This window comes from Homarus americanus, unplaced genomic scaffold (genome assembly GCF_018991925.1).
Source record: "Homarus americanus isolate GMGI-L3 unplaced genomic scaffold, GMGI_Hamer_2.0 scaffold52711, whole genome shotgun sequence".
Lineage (NCBI taxonomy): Eukaryota > Metazoa > Arthropoda > Malacostraca > Decapoda > Nephropidae > Homarus > Homarus americanus.
Window position 1 is genome coordinate 842,768 of NW_024737034.1, and position 18,374 is coordinate 861,141.

Consider the following 18,374-nt stretch of genomic DNA (forward strand, 5'->3'; position numbering starts at 1 on the left):
ACACACACAGTTACAGAGTGGCACCTGGTTGGACAGTGACAAAGTAAGGAGAGAGAATAACGTGTGATAAGAAACAAACTGTTATTGGGAATATGTAAAGGATGCTTCAAACGGACTCGACGCACGGGACCTCCACATATGTCATTATTGTAGACATTTTCTTCCCGTCACGCTGACACGTTCATCCTGCGCCACCACTGTAGTTACTTTTGTTTACCATGTAGCACAGTGTGTGTGGTGGCACTATGTGTGTGGGGGGGGAGGGGGGGATAGGTTGGGACTGTGTTTTTGGTGGTAATGTACATTGTATGTGGGCGGGCACTGTGTGTGTGCGTGTAGAGGTACTGACACTGCCTAGTGACGTTGTGTGCGTGCTAATCCATTATAATACCTGTGTGAGTAATGACAGTAAAATATTTTGTAATTTAGTGGCTTCGGTTACCTGACGAAACTTTGAATGACCTCGTTCAATGGCGGCTCTGTGGGTGTGATCAGTAGAACCTTTCTTTAACTTTGACTTGAGTAAAGCTAAGTATCTGTTGTCTGTGTTAACTGTCCACACCGTTGGCTGAAGTGATGATTCATAATAGGATTATGGTACGAGTTTCCTCCATAAGTTTCTGTTCTGAGTATGAAATACGTTGGTTCGGATGGTGTGTGGTTAGCTCGAGCAGTATGCCTAGCATATGCGTGTGTGGCTCATCCTGCGACATCGACCACGCCATGGTATGCAAGAAAGGTGGCTCCGTATGCATGAAGTATGGCGAAGTAAGGGATCTCATAGTGAATATGCTGAAGGAAATCTGCCACGACGTCACGGTGGAACCGCCCCTCCTTCCATCTGACGGTGAGAATCTCCATCAGCGGAATTCCAACACAACCAACGAAGTCCATGTGGACATCAGTGATTGAGGATTCTGGGCGCGGGGACAGCCAGCCTTCTTTGATATCAGGATATTCGATCCCATGGCCGCATGTCACCGTGACCTGTCTCTTGAGGCTGCGCACAGGAGAAACGAGAACGGCAAGAACAAGGCGTACGAAGCGAAAATTCACAACATCTGGACGGGATGGGACCAAGTCTAAGATGCTTCTACGCCAGACTGGCCGAAGCGTTATCTGAGCAGAAGCCTGTAGGCTGAGACACCCAAACGGTCCTAACCCTTTCATTATCATGACACACTTCAACAGATGCCTAGTCTCCTCTCTTATCTACAATGATAGCTGCTTGGGGGCGGGGACATAGCGGAGGCAACGGTGGAGGCCTCTCATTAGCACCTGTCACCCCATGATTGACGTCCCGATACAAGCACCACGCGCCAGCCCCCACTTGCCTCTAGAGAACCCGTCTTCAACAGCTAGGTACTTGAAAGACACCCTGAAAAGGTCATTAGTGTATGTGGGTCACCAGGAAGGCGGTGTAGGACAGGTGGCTTTCTTTCAGAGTTAATAAGAACAAGAGAAGTGAGAAGATCGGCGAAAATTTTCTGTCTTTTTAAATATTCCTTAGAGTGCCGCTGCCACCCGGACCGCCCTACCCCCCTCCCCCCACTATGAAATTTACTTCCTTTCTTAAGATAGCCACAAAGACAACATTCCTATGTACTCCACACTCACCCTCCACTCTCACCCTCTTCATTCACCCTCCTCCCTCACCCTCCACACTCACCCTCCACGCTCACCCTCCTCCCTCACCTCCACACTCACCCTCCACTCTCACCCTCCTCCCTCACCCTCCACCCTCACCCTCCACACTCACCCTCCACACTCACCCTCCACACTCACCCTCCTCCCTCACCCTCCACACTCACTCTCCGCGATTCACCGCAGAGATTATAATTTTTCTCTTAAGACGGTGTAGTTTTGTGGTCCATTTTTCCTCTTCCAATTCGGTTATATTCCCCTATTAACGAACCTTTTATTTTCTTTCTTATTACAAATATCGGAGTAACTTTACAGCCAAAATTGATTATAATCTGCTCTTGCGTCTATTGTTAGGAACGCTCCGGACAAATCGTTTGTGAGGTGGGTGGACATTTCGTCACTGGACAATTCGTCACCGGCCTATTGAGTATCATATTATAGTTATTAAATTTAGAAAATAATTTATTTTGGAGGTTGGGTTAGGTGATCGAATTGACCAGTGTGTCCTAGAACCGTTTATGACACCTGTTGTCCGAGGAGTATGAAGGAAACCAAACAAGTATTAATGAGGAGACAGTCAACGGAGGCCCTCTGTCACACAGGTAATGATACACTAACGTTTATGTAGGATATGCCGCAAAAAAGTTATGTTGTTGACCAGTAATATAAAGGTGATATATCAATAAACTTAATTTTAAGAAGTTCAGAGTTACATGTATAGAAAAGAATGAAGACAGAGAATTCCAGAGACAAAAGAAGTAAGTAATATATTATGTAGAAGATAATAATAACACACTCTTTGAGCACTGGCTCATAACTCGCCGGAGAGTAGCGAGTACGTCTACTTCACTGAAGAAATCAAGGAGACAGTGAGAGCAAGAACTCAAAGAAAAAATATGTAAATTTCAATGAATACTTCTGGAGACTTCGTAAGAATGAGTCAATCAATCAATCAGACCTTCCAAATGCACCAATAATTAAGGGCAAATTAGAATTACCTTCAGGGGTTGAATGGAAACGAGTTCTACTTGTGTGGATGACAAACTGAAGTTTTACGGAATACTGAACGTTTAAGTGGAGGTGTGATAAGAGACACTAAACACTAAAGGAACACGGAGGGATGGAAACGCTGGATTGGATATTGTCAAGGGAGAATTACAGACCTTTGAGACGAACATCCCCAAAGCGGACACGGTCTCTTGTAAAGGGTGAACCAGTGGCAGGAAGGAACACAAAGATGAGCAGGGAAAAATTATCCGATTCTTTTCACTAAGGCCAGAGATAAGTTTATTTAAAGCGAGGCTGTGGGCTGCGCTCTGTCCTAGAATAGTGATGTGGAAGGATATATATATATATATATATATATATATATATATATATATATATATATATATATATATATATATATATATATATATATATATATATATATATATATATATATAAAAGTTGAGTAGTGTCTGGGTAGGAGACCGAACGTGTTAATACTCTCGTCGAATAAATAATAGTTGTTGTTTAACTTTACTTTCTGAAATTATTAGCATTATAATGACAGTGAGATCAGTACGAGAGTAGATACGTCCAGTCCGATGACCTGAACAAAAGGTTAGACTTAACGAATAATTAACATCACCTACAGTATATATGTTGATTTAGTGAGGGAGGAGAGAGGCACAGTAATGAATGAGTAACAGAGATGGTTAATGTATGATTGACTGATTGTTTGCAGTACAGCTGTCGCCATAACAATTTAAGTCGTCTGACACCATATCCATTTAAAAAAAGGAGTTTCTATCTAAAAATAATGTAACTAACCTACAAATAAAATATATAGACAAAGAAATCATACTTAAGAGACCGTAAAACTAGCTTATATATAGTGGAGGCGGTCAGCTGGGGGGGAGAAGCAACCTCCTCGATAAACTTAAAAACTCTATCTTCTGCAAATAAGTCATCTGCTCCAAGAGCCAAGGATAGTTGGTAGTTACCATCCCTTCCCCGAGTCCTGGAGAAATGTTATCTCCTAAGGTCCTCCAAACTGGGACACTAAACCAGGAAATATTCTATATATAGTAAAAGGGGACCAGGCAGTCGTCACACACTGGCTGGGGCTCCTGGGTCATCAAGTGGCTATGTGTCACCCAAGAGTGGCCTATGCAAAGTCTGCCCAGGTCTATCTCTCATCTCTGTGGCATTCGGATATAAGTCCAGGGGCTAATCACTGCTGTAATCTACCGGAGCTTATTTGGGGCAGGTTTTTGGCATGAACTGCCCTTCTGACCCTTAATTATTAGTGAGAAAACAAAGTATAATTTGTAAGTAAATGCACGGAAGATGCGCTCAACAGATTACTTCCCAAGGGCGAGGCGACAGAGGCACACATGATCACATGACTCCTGGGAAGACACAATGACTAGATCTAATTAACTCTTTTATAATTTTAGGGCCAATTAGTTTAAAACATAAAGTTCATAAATCTCCAAGATCAGATTTAACAGTTATTAATGAGAAAAGAAAAGGTACAGTCACTGTGACGACCGAAGAAAGGTTGTTAATTTTTTATTTAGCGTGACTTTACAGAAGAGTGAAGGTAAACTATGGGTCTGTAGTTTAATAGAGAAGAATATGTTTTTTTTTTCTTTTTTTTTCATTACAGGGAGATGGTTTTTGGGTTTGTATTTTCCAGGAGTGAGACAGCGAGATTTAGAAAACCTTGCAAAGAATTGAGGTCAAGTCGATAAGGACAGTTAACCGGGAGGAAGGATCAATTTCTGTGAATCACTCGGCCAGGACAGAAGAGAGGACAGACACTGAATAAAAGCCACTACAGGGAGGTGAACGTGGCGCAGCGAGGAGAAGGAATAGTATCATGGGTACTAAATTACATCATTGACGTATTAAAATTCTTATCCTCCATCCGCGAGCTCTTGATGTAAGGGGGGACTGTCGAGGGAGGACTGTATAGGGACATAAATTCATGAGCTCGAGAATATAGGATATATTTTATGCAAATACAAACCCCAGAAAGATTCCTCTTCGCTTGTCATTTGTATGTAAGTTACAGTCGGTAGTGAGACCGACCAAGTGTAAGGTAGTGATGGAGTCTACCGTTAAAACAAAATTTCTTAGAACTATTAGAAATCTAGAATTCTGCCACACACACACACACACACACACACCCACACACACACTGACAAATGAAAACGTGGACGATGAGCATAAAGTAATTAGGTGTATCAAGAGCATATAAGTATGTCAGTTAAGTAATTATACATAGAGAATTAAATAAGTTATTATACACAGATCATTAATTAATTAATTAAGAGGAAGTCGAGAAGTGACAGGTGACAAAAGGAAGTGTTGAAGATACAGCCAGAAACTAAGGTAATCAATTTACGAGTTTATTATTCTGAGAGTTCCAGTGTTTCTTGGTCACCTAATTTAACCCTACCCAACTTAATCTTAGGGACCTTTGAACAGTCGCACCTCACAATCATAGTAACCCAAATCAGTTTCCTCATTCTGAAATAGCAGTGTGTGATCCCTGACTGACTGATGGAGGACCTCGTCTTTCTTAATATTATTATTACCATATTCGAACCAGTGAGTGTTAAATGAAGCGGAAAATGTCCAGAGAAGAATATCTTCAAAATAATGATGGAGTTAGAATGACTCAAGACAACAGCGTGGATAATACAGTTGGGCATTTGACAAAGAGACTGAAGGAAGGATTAGTGCGGAAGATCCCATGGGATATATCAACAAATACCCCGAGTGTGCAGACAAAGGTGTGAGTATGAGAGAACAATCCTGAAGAAGGAATCTCTCCTTATCTCTTTCAAGACGCTGTTGCTTTTATGAGACACTAAAGGAGTATTAGTCTTTATTTCGATGAGAGAATATGTATTTTCTTAATATTAAATGCATATATATACTTCCTATTGTGACCAGTCCCCTAAGTTTCCTGACATAGTGATCATTGCACCAAGGATGGAAGTCACAAGAGTTAAATAATACTACAAACGACACTAAAAGAAACATATCCATGACGTTAGAATTTTAATGTTGATCATGTATAACATTTTGTTATAAATAATAAATAAAAACCTAAAAATAAAAAAGCCTTGTTGAAGAAAAATAAACAAATAATATTAAAGCAACACATTCAAGTGTTTAAACAATGCCAAGTCCTTATCATCTTACTGGTGTATAAATGTAATACTAATTTCTAGACACTAAGTTTACCACAAGACTGATATACAATACTGAATATTATCATATAAACATATACAAATCTGTATATACAGACAGGTGTAACCCAAGTGTGATCGTCAGGAGTCGTATAGTACAGTGAGGGACAACTGCTGGGGGAGAGCCGAGCACCACACACCACGCCAGCCCAAGTCTCGCCTACGAATAATATTATCAAAGTCTAGGTGCGTTTCCTTCCTGCTATCAATAACATCTTGTCCATCTTGGTCACACTATGGCAGGGCGACAGATGGCGTGGTTGGTGTATCTCACCATTACAATGTGTCTCGGAAAGTGTCTCGTTGAATATTAAAATCCATTCATATTATATTGGGGAAGATGTCTTGGGAATATTACGGGTAACACACGGCTGTCAAACTCCATTTTCTCTCGGGGGAAACACAGGTGATGTACAAAGCGTAAGTTAATCATATATGGGGGCACTAATAATAATAATGGTTGCCCCTCGTGTAACGAGGATGGCCGGCCCAAGGGTCACCTAGGCGTGAATTTATTTAAGGTGTAGAAGCTGTCGCCAATACAACAACCACACCCTAAGTTAACGAGTTGCATGACCCAGTGTCAAGGTATAGTTCGAGAAGACCGGGCAACTCACCAACTGCACTGGCTAACTAGTATCCTGGAACACGATCCGCAAATCGAGGTTCCCAATTACTGTTGGGTAGACAGATGCAAATGGCGTTAAGAAACTTGCCCATAGTTTCACCCTGTCCGGGGATTGAACTCGGGTCCGCTCGCTTGCGAGGTGAGCATGCCCTGAAATATAGGTATATTCCTAAATGTTTTCATTACGAGCCCCCGGGAAGACTATAACACTAAACCTATGGTCGTCTATGAGGTACTGGTCTACTTATCACTATATAAGAGCTTTAGATTATCCCTCAGTATCCTGCCTAAAGACAACCACAGAATCTGGATCGTCTTGTAGTTACCGAGCCACACGACAACACTGGTGCAGGTGTTGACCAAGCAGGCAAGTAAACAGGTCTCACCATGTACTGTCGTCACCGGTGGGTCAATCAACTACACTATCACCTTCCCAGAGTATAGAAGTCCAGTCATCTACACAGCACTATAATAACTTCATAATGAGGTCAAATAGTTAAGCCATTAATAAAGATATTTAAAGTAATTCTAGATGCAGACAACGGGATTTTATTTCTACAAACTCAAAAAAATAAAGAAATGTTTCTATAACACATAACTAGAGACAAAGGCTGCAGAGTTAAGAGGTGGGATGCTATATTACCCGTGTCTTCTGTTAGTGTTGTGTGCTGAGGCTCACGAGATGGAGGAGTGACAGAATGCTTTATAAAACGGTTGTGTGCGCCTTCACTCCATCGTCTCCAGTTATATATGGAAGATACACAGACATATTGATGAGAAAATTTACTTATCAATGTAATACAAAAGGTAAACAGTGATAAGAGTTGAATATGTTGGTAAGGACGCACACTAGCAGGCCAGATCGTGTCTCGCTAACCCAAACATTCAGTATTATGTCAATATCACGCAACAACAGAAGATTGTAAAGGTACAACACTGTCTCCAAGAGGGACCAATTTTCCATCACTTTTCTTGGGTACAGTGAAGATGGATCAGTTACACACAGACCAACATATACTCCGGCCATCAGCTACAAATCTCCTGAAGAAGTTTTTGTGATAAGCTCCAGCTATACCGATAAATACCCGGAAGCACACACAGGTATATTTGTTTCATAGGTATAACATAATTATCCTTTGATGATTCATAAGAATATAAGAAAGATTAGATAAAGAAAAAGAGAAGACGGAGAAGAGGAGATTAGGGGTAAGAAGTTAGTAGATAAGCGATAAATAAGAATGAACAACCGATAAAGCAAGGAGGGCATAACCATATGAAAGTTGGAAGTAGGAGAAAGAAAGACTAGACTAAGAGGATAAGGTGAAGAGAGATGAAACAAAGAGAAGAAAAAGAAGAAGAGGGAGGAGGAGGAGGAGAAGGAAGAGGAGCTTGAGAGAAATCTTTAAAAATGGTTGAAGGAAATAGCATGGAACTGGTGGTGAGAGTGACGGGAAGAATGACTTAAAACGTGGGAGACGGAGCCCTGAGTCCTAACTGATCCCAGAGTGACTTAGATGAGACTACTGTGAGTGACCAATAAGCGTAAGAATGAGGGTCGTGAGTGACTTAGATGAGACTACTGTGAGTGACCAAGAAGCGTAAGAATGAGGGTCGTGAATGACTTAGATGAAACTATTGTGAGTGACCAAGAAGAACAGGAATGATGGTCGTGAGTGACTAGAGGAAGGAAAGTAAGGATGGTGAGTAACAGCTTGCCAGGAAAAATAAAAGATCTGTAGAGAGGATCGGCGGCCAAGTATGTGGGGCCATGAACCAACTCCCAGACTCCTGTAAATCCTGCCTAAGTCTGGGATCAAAACCACACATGGGACTGTAGGGGACACCGCCTCTGTTGTGTGTGTGGGAGAGAGAGGGAGATGCTACGACAAGGAGAAGGAGAAATAAAAGAGAGAGAGAGAGAGAGAGAGAGAGAGAGAGTGTGTGTGTGTGTGTGTGTGTGTGTGTGTCTACAGCACCACACAACAGGCACCTAACCCTCCACATCACCACAACAGGCACCTAACCCTCCCAACAGGCACCTAACCCTCCACATCACCACACAACAGTCAACTAACCATCCACATCACCACACAACAGTCACCTAACCCTCCACATCACCACAACAGTCACCTAACCCTCCCAACAGGCACCTAACCCTCCACATCACCACACACAACAGTCACCTAACCCTCCACATCACCACACAACAGTCACCTAACCCTCCCAACAGGCACCTAACCCTCCACATCACCACACAACAGTCACCTAACCCTCCCACATCACCCCCACAGAACACACAGGCTCTCCATAATATTTTTCTTTTCAATCTGTCTCTTAGAGGTGCGAGATATGAACGCCATAATTATTCACTTCCATTCACCCACTCCAACCTGACAATTAATTTGCTAAATTTCCCACACGTGATTTGGCTATTGGTGCCGGGCAAAACCCTTGAGCCAGACCCACAAGTTAGAACGCCATAACGCTATCGAATATCTATCTGAAAACATTAATAGAAGAGCAGTGTGTGTGTGTGTGTGTGTGTGTGTGTGTGGTATAATAGCTTCAGTAGACTTTGGTTTAAAACGTTCTAATGTCTGCCCCCCCCCCCCCCAAAAAAAACACTTTCCACGATTCGTGTTTCTTGCCTGATTGCAAATACAGCACAGATAGAGAAGATAGCTGAGTGATCGACGCTGACCTTACCTGTATTCGACACTCACCTACACTCGACACTCGCCTGCACCCGACACTCACCTGCGGGTGGGAGAGAGGTCAAAGTAAGTCTACAGTATAAGGCTTACACTAACTTTGGTCGAGCTTATAACCAGTGATCACCTTAAACTTGTTCTACACGTGCACAGAGAAAATTATTTATATCAGTGAGGGAGTCTTGGAGGCGTGTGGTAAGGGAGAGGGGAGTGAGAGAGAAGGGCCGGGGGAGATGAGGTGTGGCAGAGGGATGGATGCCGGGGAAGAGAAGATGAGGGAGAGGGATGCCGAGGGAGAGGGGGTGAGGGAGATGGATGACAAGGGAGACGGAGGTGACAGACAGGGGGATCAGGGAGAGGGAAAAGGAGAGGAAAGAGCGGTAGAAGGAGTCAGGGAGGAGAGCATGGGAGTGGACAGGAGGGAGGAGGGGAAATATATTCTGAAAATATATAAATAGAAACAATGCTTTCATCAAATGCTATATAATATGTTCTGAACCGGCTTGACTGAGATGGGACGATCAATGTATTGACGGGAATAAAGTTGGGTCCCTGAGAATGTTGGGTTAAACAGTAAATCTCATTTTAACTGAATACGTACAATGAAAGACAACATTCGTGTCGTGAAATTTGGTGAAAACATATGCCGAAGAGCTAAACTTTTGGTCTGCTCTGCCTTGTGGTGGGGCTCTCATAATGTTTCACGCGTTATATTTAATCTTCGGATAAAACCGCGACACGACTTTTGTCTTTGATTGTTTAAGTCATGTTTAGTATATATATATATATATATATATATATATATATATATATATATATATATATATATATATATATATATATATATATATATATATATATATATATATATATATTTATATATATATATATATATACGCACGGGCCTATGCATCTAGTATTTTCATTGTCGAAAACATTTAATTAAAGAGTCATATCATTTGATACCTTCCAACATCAACAATAATTAGTAAAGGAGTGCTCCCTCTCTCATTAACTAAACATCATCAATCCCAAAGTCTGTTAAAGGTAAGGAGTCATCAATAGTCCCTCGTACCAACATCAACAGAATAATCAGAGCTTCACTGCCACAGATCACTATAGAATGCCTCACTCATCAACCACCTAATACATTTACCCCACAAGGACAAGTTTATTTACGGTATCTGTCACACTCTGGATACACTTCACCCACCTAATACACTGAACAGTCAGCTACTTCACTTGCACCATTATCAGGGCTTCTTCCCACCTGAACCCTCGGCTACCTCACTTACACCATTATCAGGGCTTCCTCCCACCTGAATTGCCAGCTCCCTCACTTACACCATTATCAGTGTTTCCTCCCACCTGAACCACTAGCTCTCTCACTTAACACCATTATCACGGCTTCCTCTCACATACATGTACTGTACCATCAGCTCTGCCACCCACACAAGCACCACATTACCACCACAGAGCCTCCCTCCCGCCTACAGTTAAGCACCAACTGCATCACTATATCGAGGAGAAGCAATAGAGTAAATAAACTCAAATGGAATACCTAATGAAACTTGGCGTAGTGTACATAAAACTTACGAGCGACTTTGTTGACACGAAAAAAAAATGAAGTACAGTATATTTTCGCTTTCTCTTTGCTTTTGGTTCACCAGACCTCGAGGAACTTTTGGAAGAGAAGTCGCTTGATACCAGACACGATTCACAACCAATTTTCATTTCTCCTTCGTAAAGAAAAAACAAGACGAGACGAAGGAAAAATAGCAGGATAAAGTCGTCCATATTATCACTCGATGCATATTAGTTAAAATTAATAGTCATGGATAGGCGTCTTTGTGGGTTAATATATATACAGTATACAGTATATACGAAATTTTAAAGGGATTATTTGAAGATTAGGCACCCCTGCTTATTTCACGTCAAGACTAACCCTCCACAAAGTAGCGTTAGGGTGTTTAATCATCAGGTGACCTATTTCATTATCCTTCTCCCCCCCCCTCCCCTCCCCTCCCCTTCCCTCCTCCCAGCGCTGAGAGAAACTGCAAATTCTCCAAAATAATACATCGTGTCCATTATTTCCAACTCTTACACAATTTGACATTAAAACCCCTTAGTACATACTGACGAGTGCAACCATTGTTTACTCCCTAATTAGCCAAAAATAGACATCATCAACAACGTCCCTCAGTCCCGAAAAAAAAAGGAGGACCCCCACAAACTATCCCTCGAAAACTCCCCCAAGTAATATATACAGACACACGAGGTTGAGTTTGCAAGCTTAATCACAGACCAAAGTTTGTTGTTAACGACGTGGTAATGAGGAGGAGGTAGGGGGGCAGGGTGGGCTGGGAAGGGGGCAGAGGGTGGGCTGGGAAGGGGGGGGCAGAGGGTGGGCTGGGAAGGGGGGGGCAGAGGGTGGGTTGGGAAGGGGGGGGAGGATAAAGACACGGGGAGGGGAGAGGGAGGGAAGCAGGGTGGGAAAGGTGAAGGCATACAGAGGAGGGAACTGGGGGAAGAGAAGGGCATAGAGTGAAGGAAGGAGGATAATGGCACGGAAGGAGGAAGAGAGAAAAGGAGATGAAGGGACAGAGATGAATGAAGGGGGATGGGAAGGATGAAGACATGAATATGAGAGGGGAAGAGAGGAGGGAGAGTGGAAGGTAGGGAAACAGGATGAAATCACGAGGAGGACGGAAGAGAGAAGGAAAGTTGAAGACATAGTGAGCGACGGAGAGAAAGAGAGGAACGGAGGCAACCGTCTACAACCGTCTAGGCTAGTAACCTGAGGAGCTTCTGTCCTGACATCGTCGTGTCATTAATGCAAATTGATTAGGTAAAGTTTGGTCCGCCTTAAAACTTTCATCGCTATTATAATGATAAATTGTTGGTGGGAAGCAGACAGGAAGACGATGGAGAGAGAGAGAGAGAGAGAGAGAGAGAGAGAGAGAGAGAGAGAGAGAGAGAGAGAGAGACCCCCCTCCACACACACACACAACCAGGCGGGGCTCACCTCCCAGGCCTTGCTTACCTGGAGCATCAACAAATAGACACGGGCTCAGGAAAAATCGAGCGTGGTGGTCTCGTCAAACATGTGGCCCATCTTTAAAGCTGATTACCCACCTCCATTTAATCTGTACCTGGCACGAGGGAGGGAGGGGGGGGTGCACCACTGCATCCTCCCTCCACCAACCTGCTGAGGAGACGCACGTCGGTGCCTCTCCATCTCTGTGTAATCACCATTCACTAGACAAGACGTGCATGGGTACAGCTGACTTTTAGTTGCATAGTGATGGTGAGGGTTGATGTAATGGTGAGGGTGATGCAGGGTGAGGGTGATATAATGGTGAGGGAGGTATAGGATGAGGGAGGAGTCATTGTGAGGGTGATGCAGGGTGAGGAGAGAGAGAGAGAGAGAGAGAGTACACAGACTGGTTGAGCGCAGATCAAGTGATGAGTGTGTGGGCAGGAAGAGGGTGGGTGCAGTCACTGAGTAGGATATGGAGGCAGTGAGGTGACGTGAGGAATGAAGGAATGCAGTGGGCGTGTAAGCGTAGAGTGTGGAATGAAAAAAATTCTTATGTGAGCTGTGTGTGTGTGCATTGTTGTGCAATAGGTAGCCAGAGCAGTACATCGTGAACTATAGAGTGCATTGAAAGCATTTACTGCATTAATGGTAAAAAAATTATGTGAAATTTGCATCGAATTACTATACTGCGTAATATGAGAAAGAATGAATGTTACTTTACAATGAGAAGGTATTCTGCAATAAGAGAGTGCAAAATGCAAATGTGCAATGAAAGACTGTAAGTATAAGACCAAAAAAGTAGAAAGTGTGTTGCCGTCAGGAACAGCCAACACCTGGAGATAAGACTCATTCGTCTCTCTTCATTAGAATGAGTGTGTAACAGGTGTGAATGAGTGTCTGTCAGCAGCCACTCACACCACTCTTGACACTCTTCCTCATCCTCCTCCGCCTCCTCTGACTCCATTCACTAACTTGGTTTCACACTTGTTCAACGGTACCTGCATAGCTGTTCATATTTAAGGGACAATTTTGTGTTCTTTTCCTGGCAGTGTGTGTGTGTGTGTGTGTGTGTGTGTGTGTGTGTGTGTGTGTGTGTGTGTGTGTGTGTGTGTGTGTGTGTGTGTGTGTGTGTGTGTGTGTGTGTGTGTGGTGTGTGTGGTGTGTGTGTGTGGTGTGTGTGGTGTGTGTGTCACGTTGATATTATTACCATGCTGATAGTGCCAGCCACTAGTGGATTTCTTCTATATGTAGTACAGTATATGAGTTAAGGCAAGACAGTGGTCTCCGAGTCTTCTGTTTAGTAAGTTTAGTAAAATCTTTCATGTGTCCCGGTCCTTTGTATCGACCAATCCTGCTCAGCGGCTAGTATAATATTTGCTTACTTAAAAGCTCTACAGTATAAGTTAATCACAAAGAGAGTTTGCTGTTAGTTGCTGGTATTATCATGATTAGATCTCATCCTGAACAAACTACAATATTTTATAAATTTCTAGAGATTTTTCGATACACACATTCATTATTCGCTGTTATTATCAGTTACTCACAATGTTTTATTAGCAAAGAAAAATTATTTCAACAATACCTCATTGATTTTGTTGCTAAATTAGTACAGGTATACGTAAAGGTGAACTACGTGTATTTCATAATGATGGGATCGTATTAGTGTTTCAACGGCTAAACAAGACCACATTTTCGAGGTTTTCTTATTGGCCTCTCCCTCCGTCCCTTCCCCATTCTAGCGCCCAAGAACAGTACCTGCCTGCCGCTGCTGTACCGCCATACCTCCTCTGCGTCTCATACTGTCACCATCCATCACATCTAACTTTTATACCTTTCACATCTCGTCTTCCGCTTCCTCAATATCCTCTTATTTCTTCCGACACTAAGATCTATATCCAGCACCTCATCATTTATTCTCTCTCTCTCTCTCTCCACACACACACACACACACACACACACACACACACACACTGCCGTATCGAGCTTGTATGATAGTCCATCCACCTTATAACACCATTTCCTCCATGACTGCTGGTAGTTGGGGGACAGTGGTTACGATGTTACTAGGCCGTGATGCAGAGAGTCCAGAGATGCTACGTTGAGGCGAAGATGTTAGGGGTAATCAATCAAGCAGACGGGATAATGATTTAATTAGGTTCCCCCAGCACGCTTTGCCAGGCTCTCCTGATTGCTACTGGAACTGGCACAGGGAGGAGACAGCTTTGATTCATGGCTCTGTGTTTTTGCCCGTCATGGAAGACTTAATTTTTGCCCCTATAGCTATTCAAGGAGAGGAAGAAGAGGAAAGGCAAGGGAGGAGGAGGAGGAAAGGCAGGGAGGTGAAGGCGGAAGAAGAGGGGGGGTCGAGGAGGAGAGGCAAGGGATTTCACATCCACCCATGATTAAATAATTCGTCTTTATGTGACAAGGAAAATTATACACGTTGTGCCATCATGGCCTTGGCTCCTTGTTGAATCTGTGTCACTGCCCGGTTTGGTCGTTAATGGTCTTTTTGGTCATTAATGGTCTGTCTTTTTTTTCTTTTTTCTTTTTATTGGGATTAGCCCACCCGGGCGCAGGTCGCTGACCCACATCGGGGCCTGGGGGGCGAAAATGTAGTAATAATAATAATAATAATAATAATAATAATAATAATAATAATAATAATAATAATAATAATAATAATAATAATAATAATAATAATAATAATAATAATAATAATAATAATAATAATAAATGAAATAAAAAGATCAATAGTGAGAAACAATATATGTATGTTGTGTTGTCAAAAGTAAGAAAAACAATTGAGACCCTGCAATTGTGTGTAAATGAAGCAGCAACCTGGGACTTGGTCACATGTGGCAGCAGGGTCTACCATTAGACAACACATCATGCATCCAATATCTTCCCAGGCGGCAGTACCTCCCTGTTTCATAGCTGCCTACTACCTGGTTATTAATGGTCTGTCTGGTTGTTAATGGTTTGCCTGGTCATTAATGGTCTACCTGGTCATTAATGTCTGCCTGACCCTTAATGGTCTGTCTGGTTATTGATGGTCTGTCTGGTTGTCAATGGTCCGTTCAGTCATTAATGGTCTACCTGGTTATTAATGTCTGCCTGACCCTTAATGGTCTGTCTGGTTATTAATGGTCTGTTTGGTTGTCAATGGTCTATTCAGTCATTAACGGTCTGACTGGTTATTGGTGGTCTTTCTGGTGCGGTTGTTAATGGTCAACTGGTTGTTATTAGTCTGCCCGGCAGCCAGTGACAGCTGATCATGTTACCATTAGCAGGAGCGGCGCGTAGTCCGAGAGGCGTCAGTGTAGCGTGTCCAAGGTGCTCACCAAACTACAGCCAGCGACAACACCTCCCCAACGCACACACACACAGGCGCGCGCGTCTTCATAACCTCACAAATTAGTGAACCGGAGACTGCGACAGGGAGTGACTGTGAGTGTGTTTCCCGGCAGCCTGTCAAGCCAAGCAGTACCAGGGATAGTGTGAACCTTCATTATTGTCTCCTTCACCTTGTCTCCCTTCTCCCTTGACTCCTTTCATCCACCCCCTCCTTTCTGCCCTCCCATGCCTTTCCCTCTTACCTTCCTCATGCCGATGCCTTATTTTGACTTCCCTCGTGAAATTCCTTAAATCTTCTTTATGTCAATCCCTTAATTTTCCTCACCCTAACTTATGCTCTTCCCTCCCGCCTTCCTCATGAACATCCCTTGCGTTCTTTACTCTCCTTACCCTTACATGTCTGGTTATAATACACCACGTTTGTTGTCGCAGGAGGTGGTATATCCCCAAGTAGTAAAATATAACGAAGGACAGTATACTTCTTGTCCACTGTTTCGTAGTTATAATACACCACCGTTTACTTCCCCTGTGAGGTGAAACATCCGCCGGGACGTCCTTCACCCCGTCGCATATTAAGATCACGTCACTGAGAGCCTCAACAGTGAGGGTGGTAGATGGTTTAAAGCACCGGATGAGCGTCCGTGCTGCAACACAACACCCCAGGTTGTACAGAACACAGGAATCCCCGTGTTGTTTTCTGACCGTGTGTTCTACAAAGGAAACTCGTTCCCTCTCTCACTCTCTAAACGCTCTCTTTGTTCAGCCACCGACACAGCGAGAACAGTGCCTCGACGGCATCTATACACACACATTCATAACATTTTTCTCGACAGCACGGGACTAACACAGATGCAGCCCCGACCATCCCACTAATCTACTGTGAGCATTAACTGAAAGAATTAAGGAGTGGATAGAAGCGGCAGGTGAGGGAAATACAGGCAGGAGCGAGGAGGCAGCGTTGGTTGAGCTCAGCACGCAGCAGCAATCAAATGCAATCGTTACAGCTCGCCCAATAAGCTTCATTGCCCACTGCAGTGGCGCTCATCTCCACGATTAGTCTTCAAAGCGGTTCCGCGACCCCGTTAAACTGAGTCTTATTTACTCCCTTATCGACTTATTGCCCCAAGATATAAGAGAGATTTGAACGAGTCTGATGTGTTCGCCCCTTAAGGTCTATATCAGGAGTGATGTGAAGACAGGTAAGGTGATGGGTGTTGGCAGGAGGGTGTGGCGTGGTGTGGGTGAAGAGGTGTGTGTGTGGTGTGGGTGGCGCAGTGTGAAGGGCCGGCCACACAACCCCCCGCAACGCCAGAAATTCACACTTCCAAGGATTGTATTACAGTCAAAAGCTTCTGAATAAGTTGTATACATAACCAATGAGAGAGAGAGAGAGAGAGAGAGAGAGAGAGAGAGAGAGAGAACGAGCAGACTTTATACTTAGTAATCCCGGTTTTACATGCAACACTTAATATATATCTTGCCAAGTCGAACACAAAAATACTCATATTTTCTTTTTAAACTGGATATAACAGTTTACTGGGTCAATTAATATTAAATCAACTAAAACTTCTGAATATTAGAAATATTTTTTCTCATATCTGTGAATATCACACTAATTTGTCCTCGAACCACAGAGTTAGATGAAGCCATAGTGAGACACTGCTTCCATTTATAAATTCAGTAATTTCCTGTAAGTTAATCCGCCAGCTCTAATTTCAAGATACTAGCAATCGTAAGACTTAACATTCTGAAAGTGAAAGTGGGCCTAATAAACCTGATGGGCATTTAAGGGCAGTCTGGATACAGCACACTGAAGAATAAACTTTCGGCACACGAATATAAACCTGGAGCAGACCTAGAAACCTCTCGTAAGTTTTCTCGCAGTGGAAAGACAAAATTAAAAATGTCGATTTTCCTTGATTGACTTCAGGTTACGAGCACCCAAGAATAACCTTAACATAGCAAGACAACTTCGATCACAATAAACCATCCGTCAATCATATCTTTAAGTGATGTATGTAAGATACAATATAGAACATGCGATGTTAGAACACGAGACAAGAGAAGATCCGAGAATACCAAGAATTTGGTCTTATCTGAAAAAAAAATCGTAATTCCATCTATCTAACGTATCTTTCAGACTCTTATACCATCATTTTTTTCGATAAATCACTTATGAATTTTTAACCTATTACAACTTTCGTAGTTTTATTGTCATTTTTCTTCGTCTTAAAATATATTGTTCCCCTGTCTGCCAAACGTAAACCGACTGGTCTTCAGCTACTCTTCTTTCCCTTCATCATTATTTTCCAGAATCCAATATTTCCTTCACATTTCATCTCAAGCTACGCATAATTCAGCTCTCCACTCATTAACAAAAATATCTGCTTTATTTTCGGAGTGGGACACTTTGTTGTCTTCACTACCTTTATTTCAGTCTCCCTTCATCTGTGCTTCAGGTGTGGAGGTCCAACACACACGCAGGGAAATTGAAGTGCAAGTGTGGCCCCTTATTATATATCCCTGACAAAGAACCCCCCCTCATGTACCCACCCTGCTCCTCTCGCCTCACACACCTTCCTTCCTCACCACAAAGCTTAATGTCCTATTCACTCCCTTTATTGTTAACATTCATCGAGGGCACCACCTTAAGCACGAGCCACCGTCACTTTTCCTGGCGACGCTTATTACATGTAGAGGCCACATCTCTGCTACTATTCTCTCATATTGTACTATACATTCCT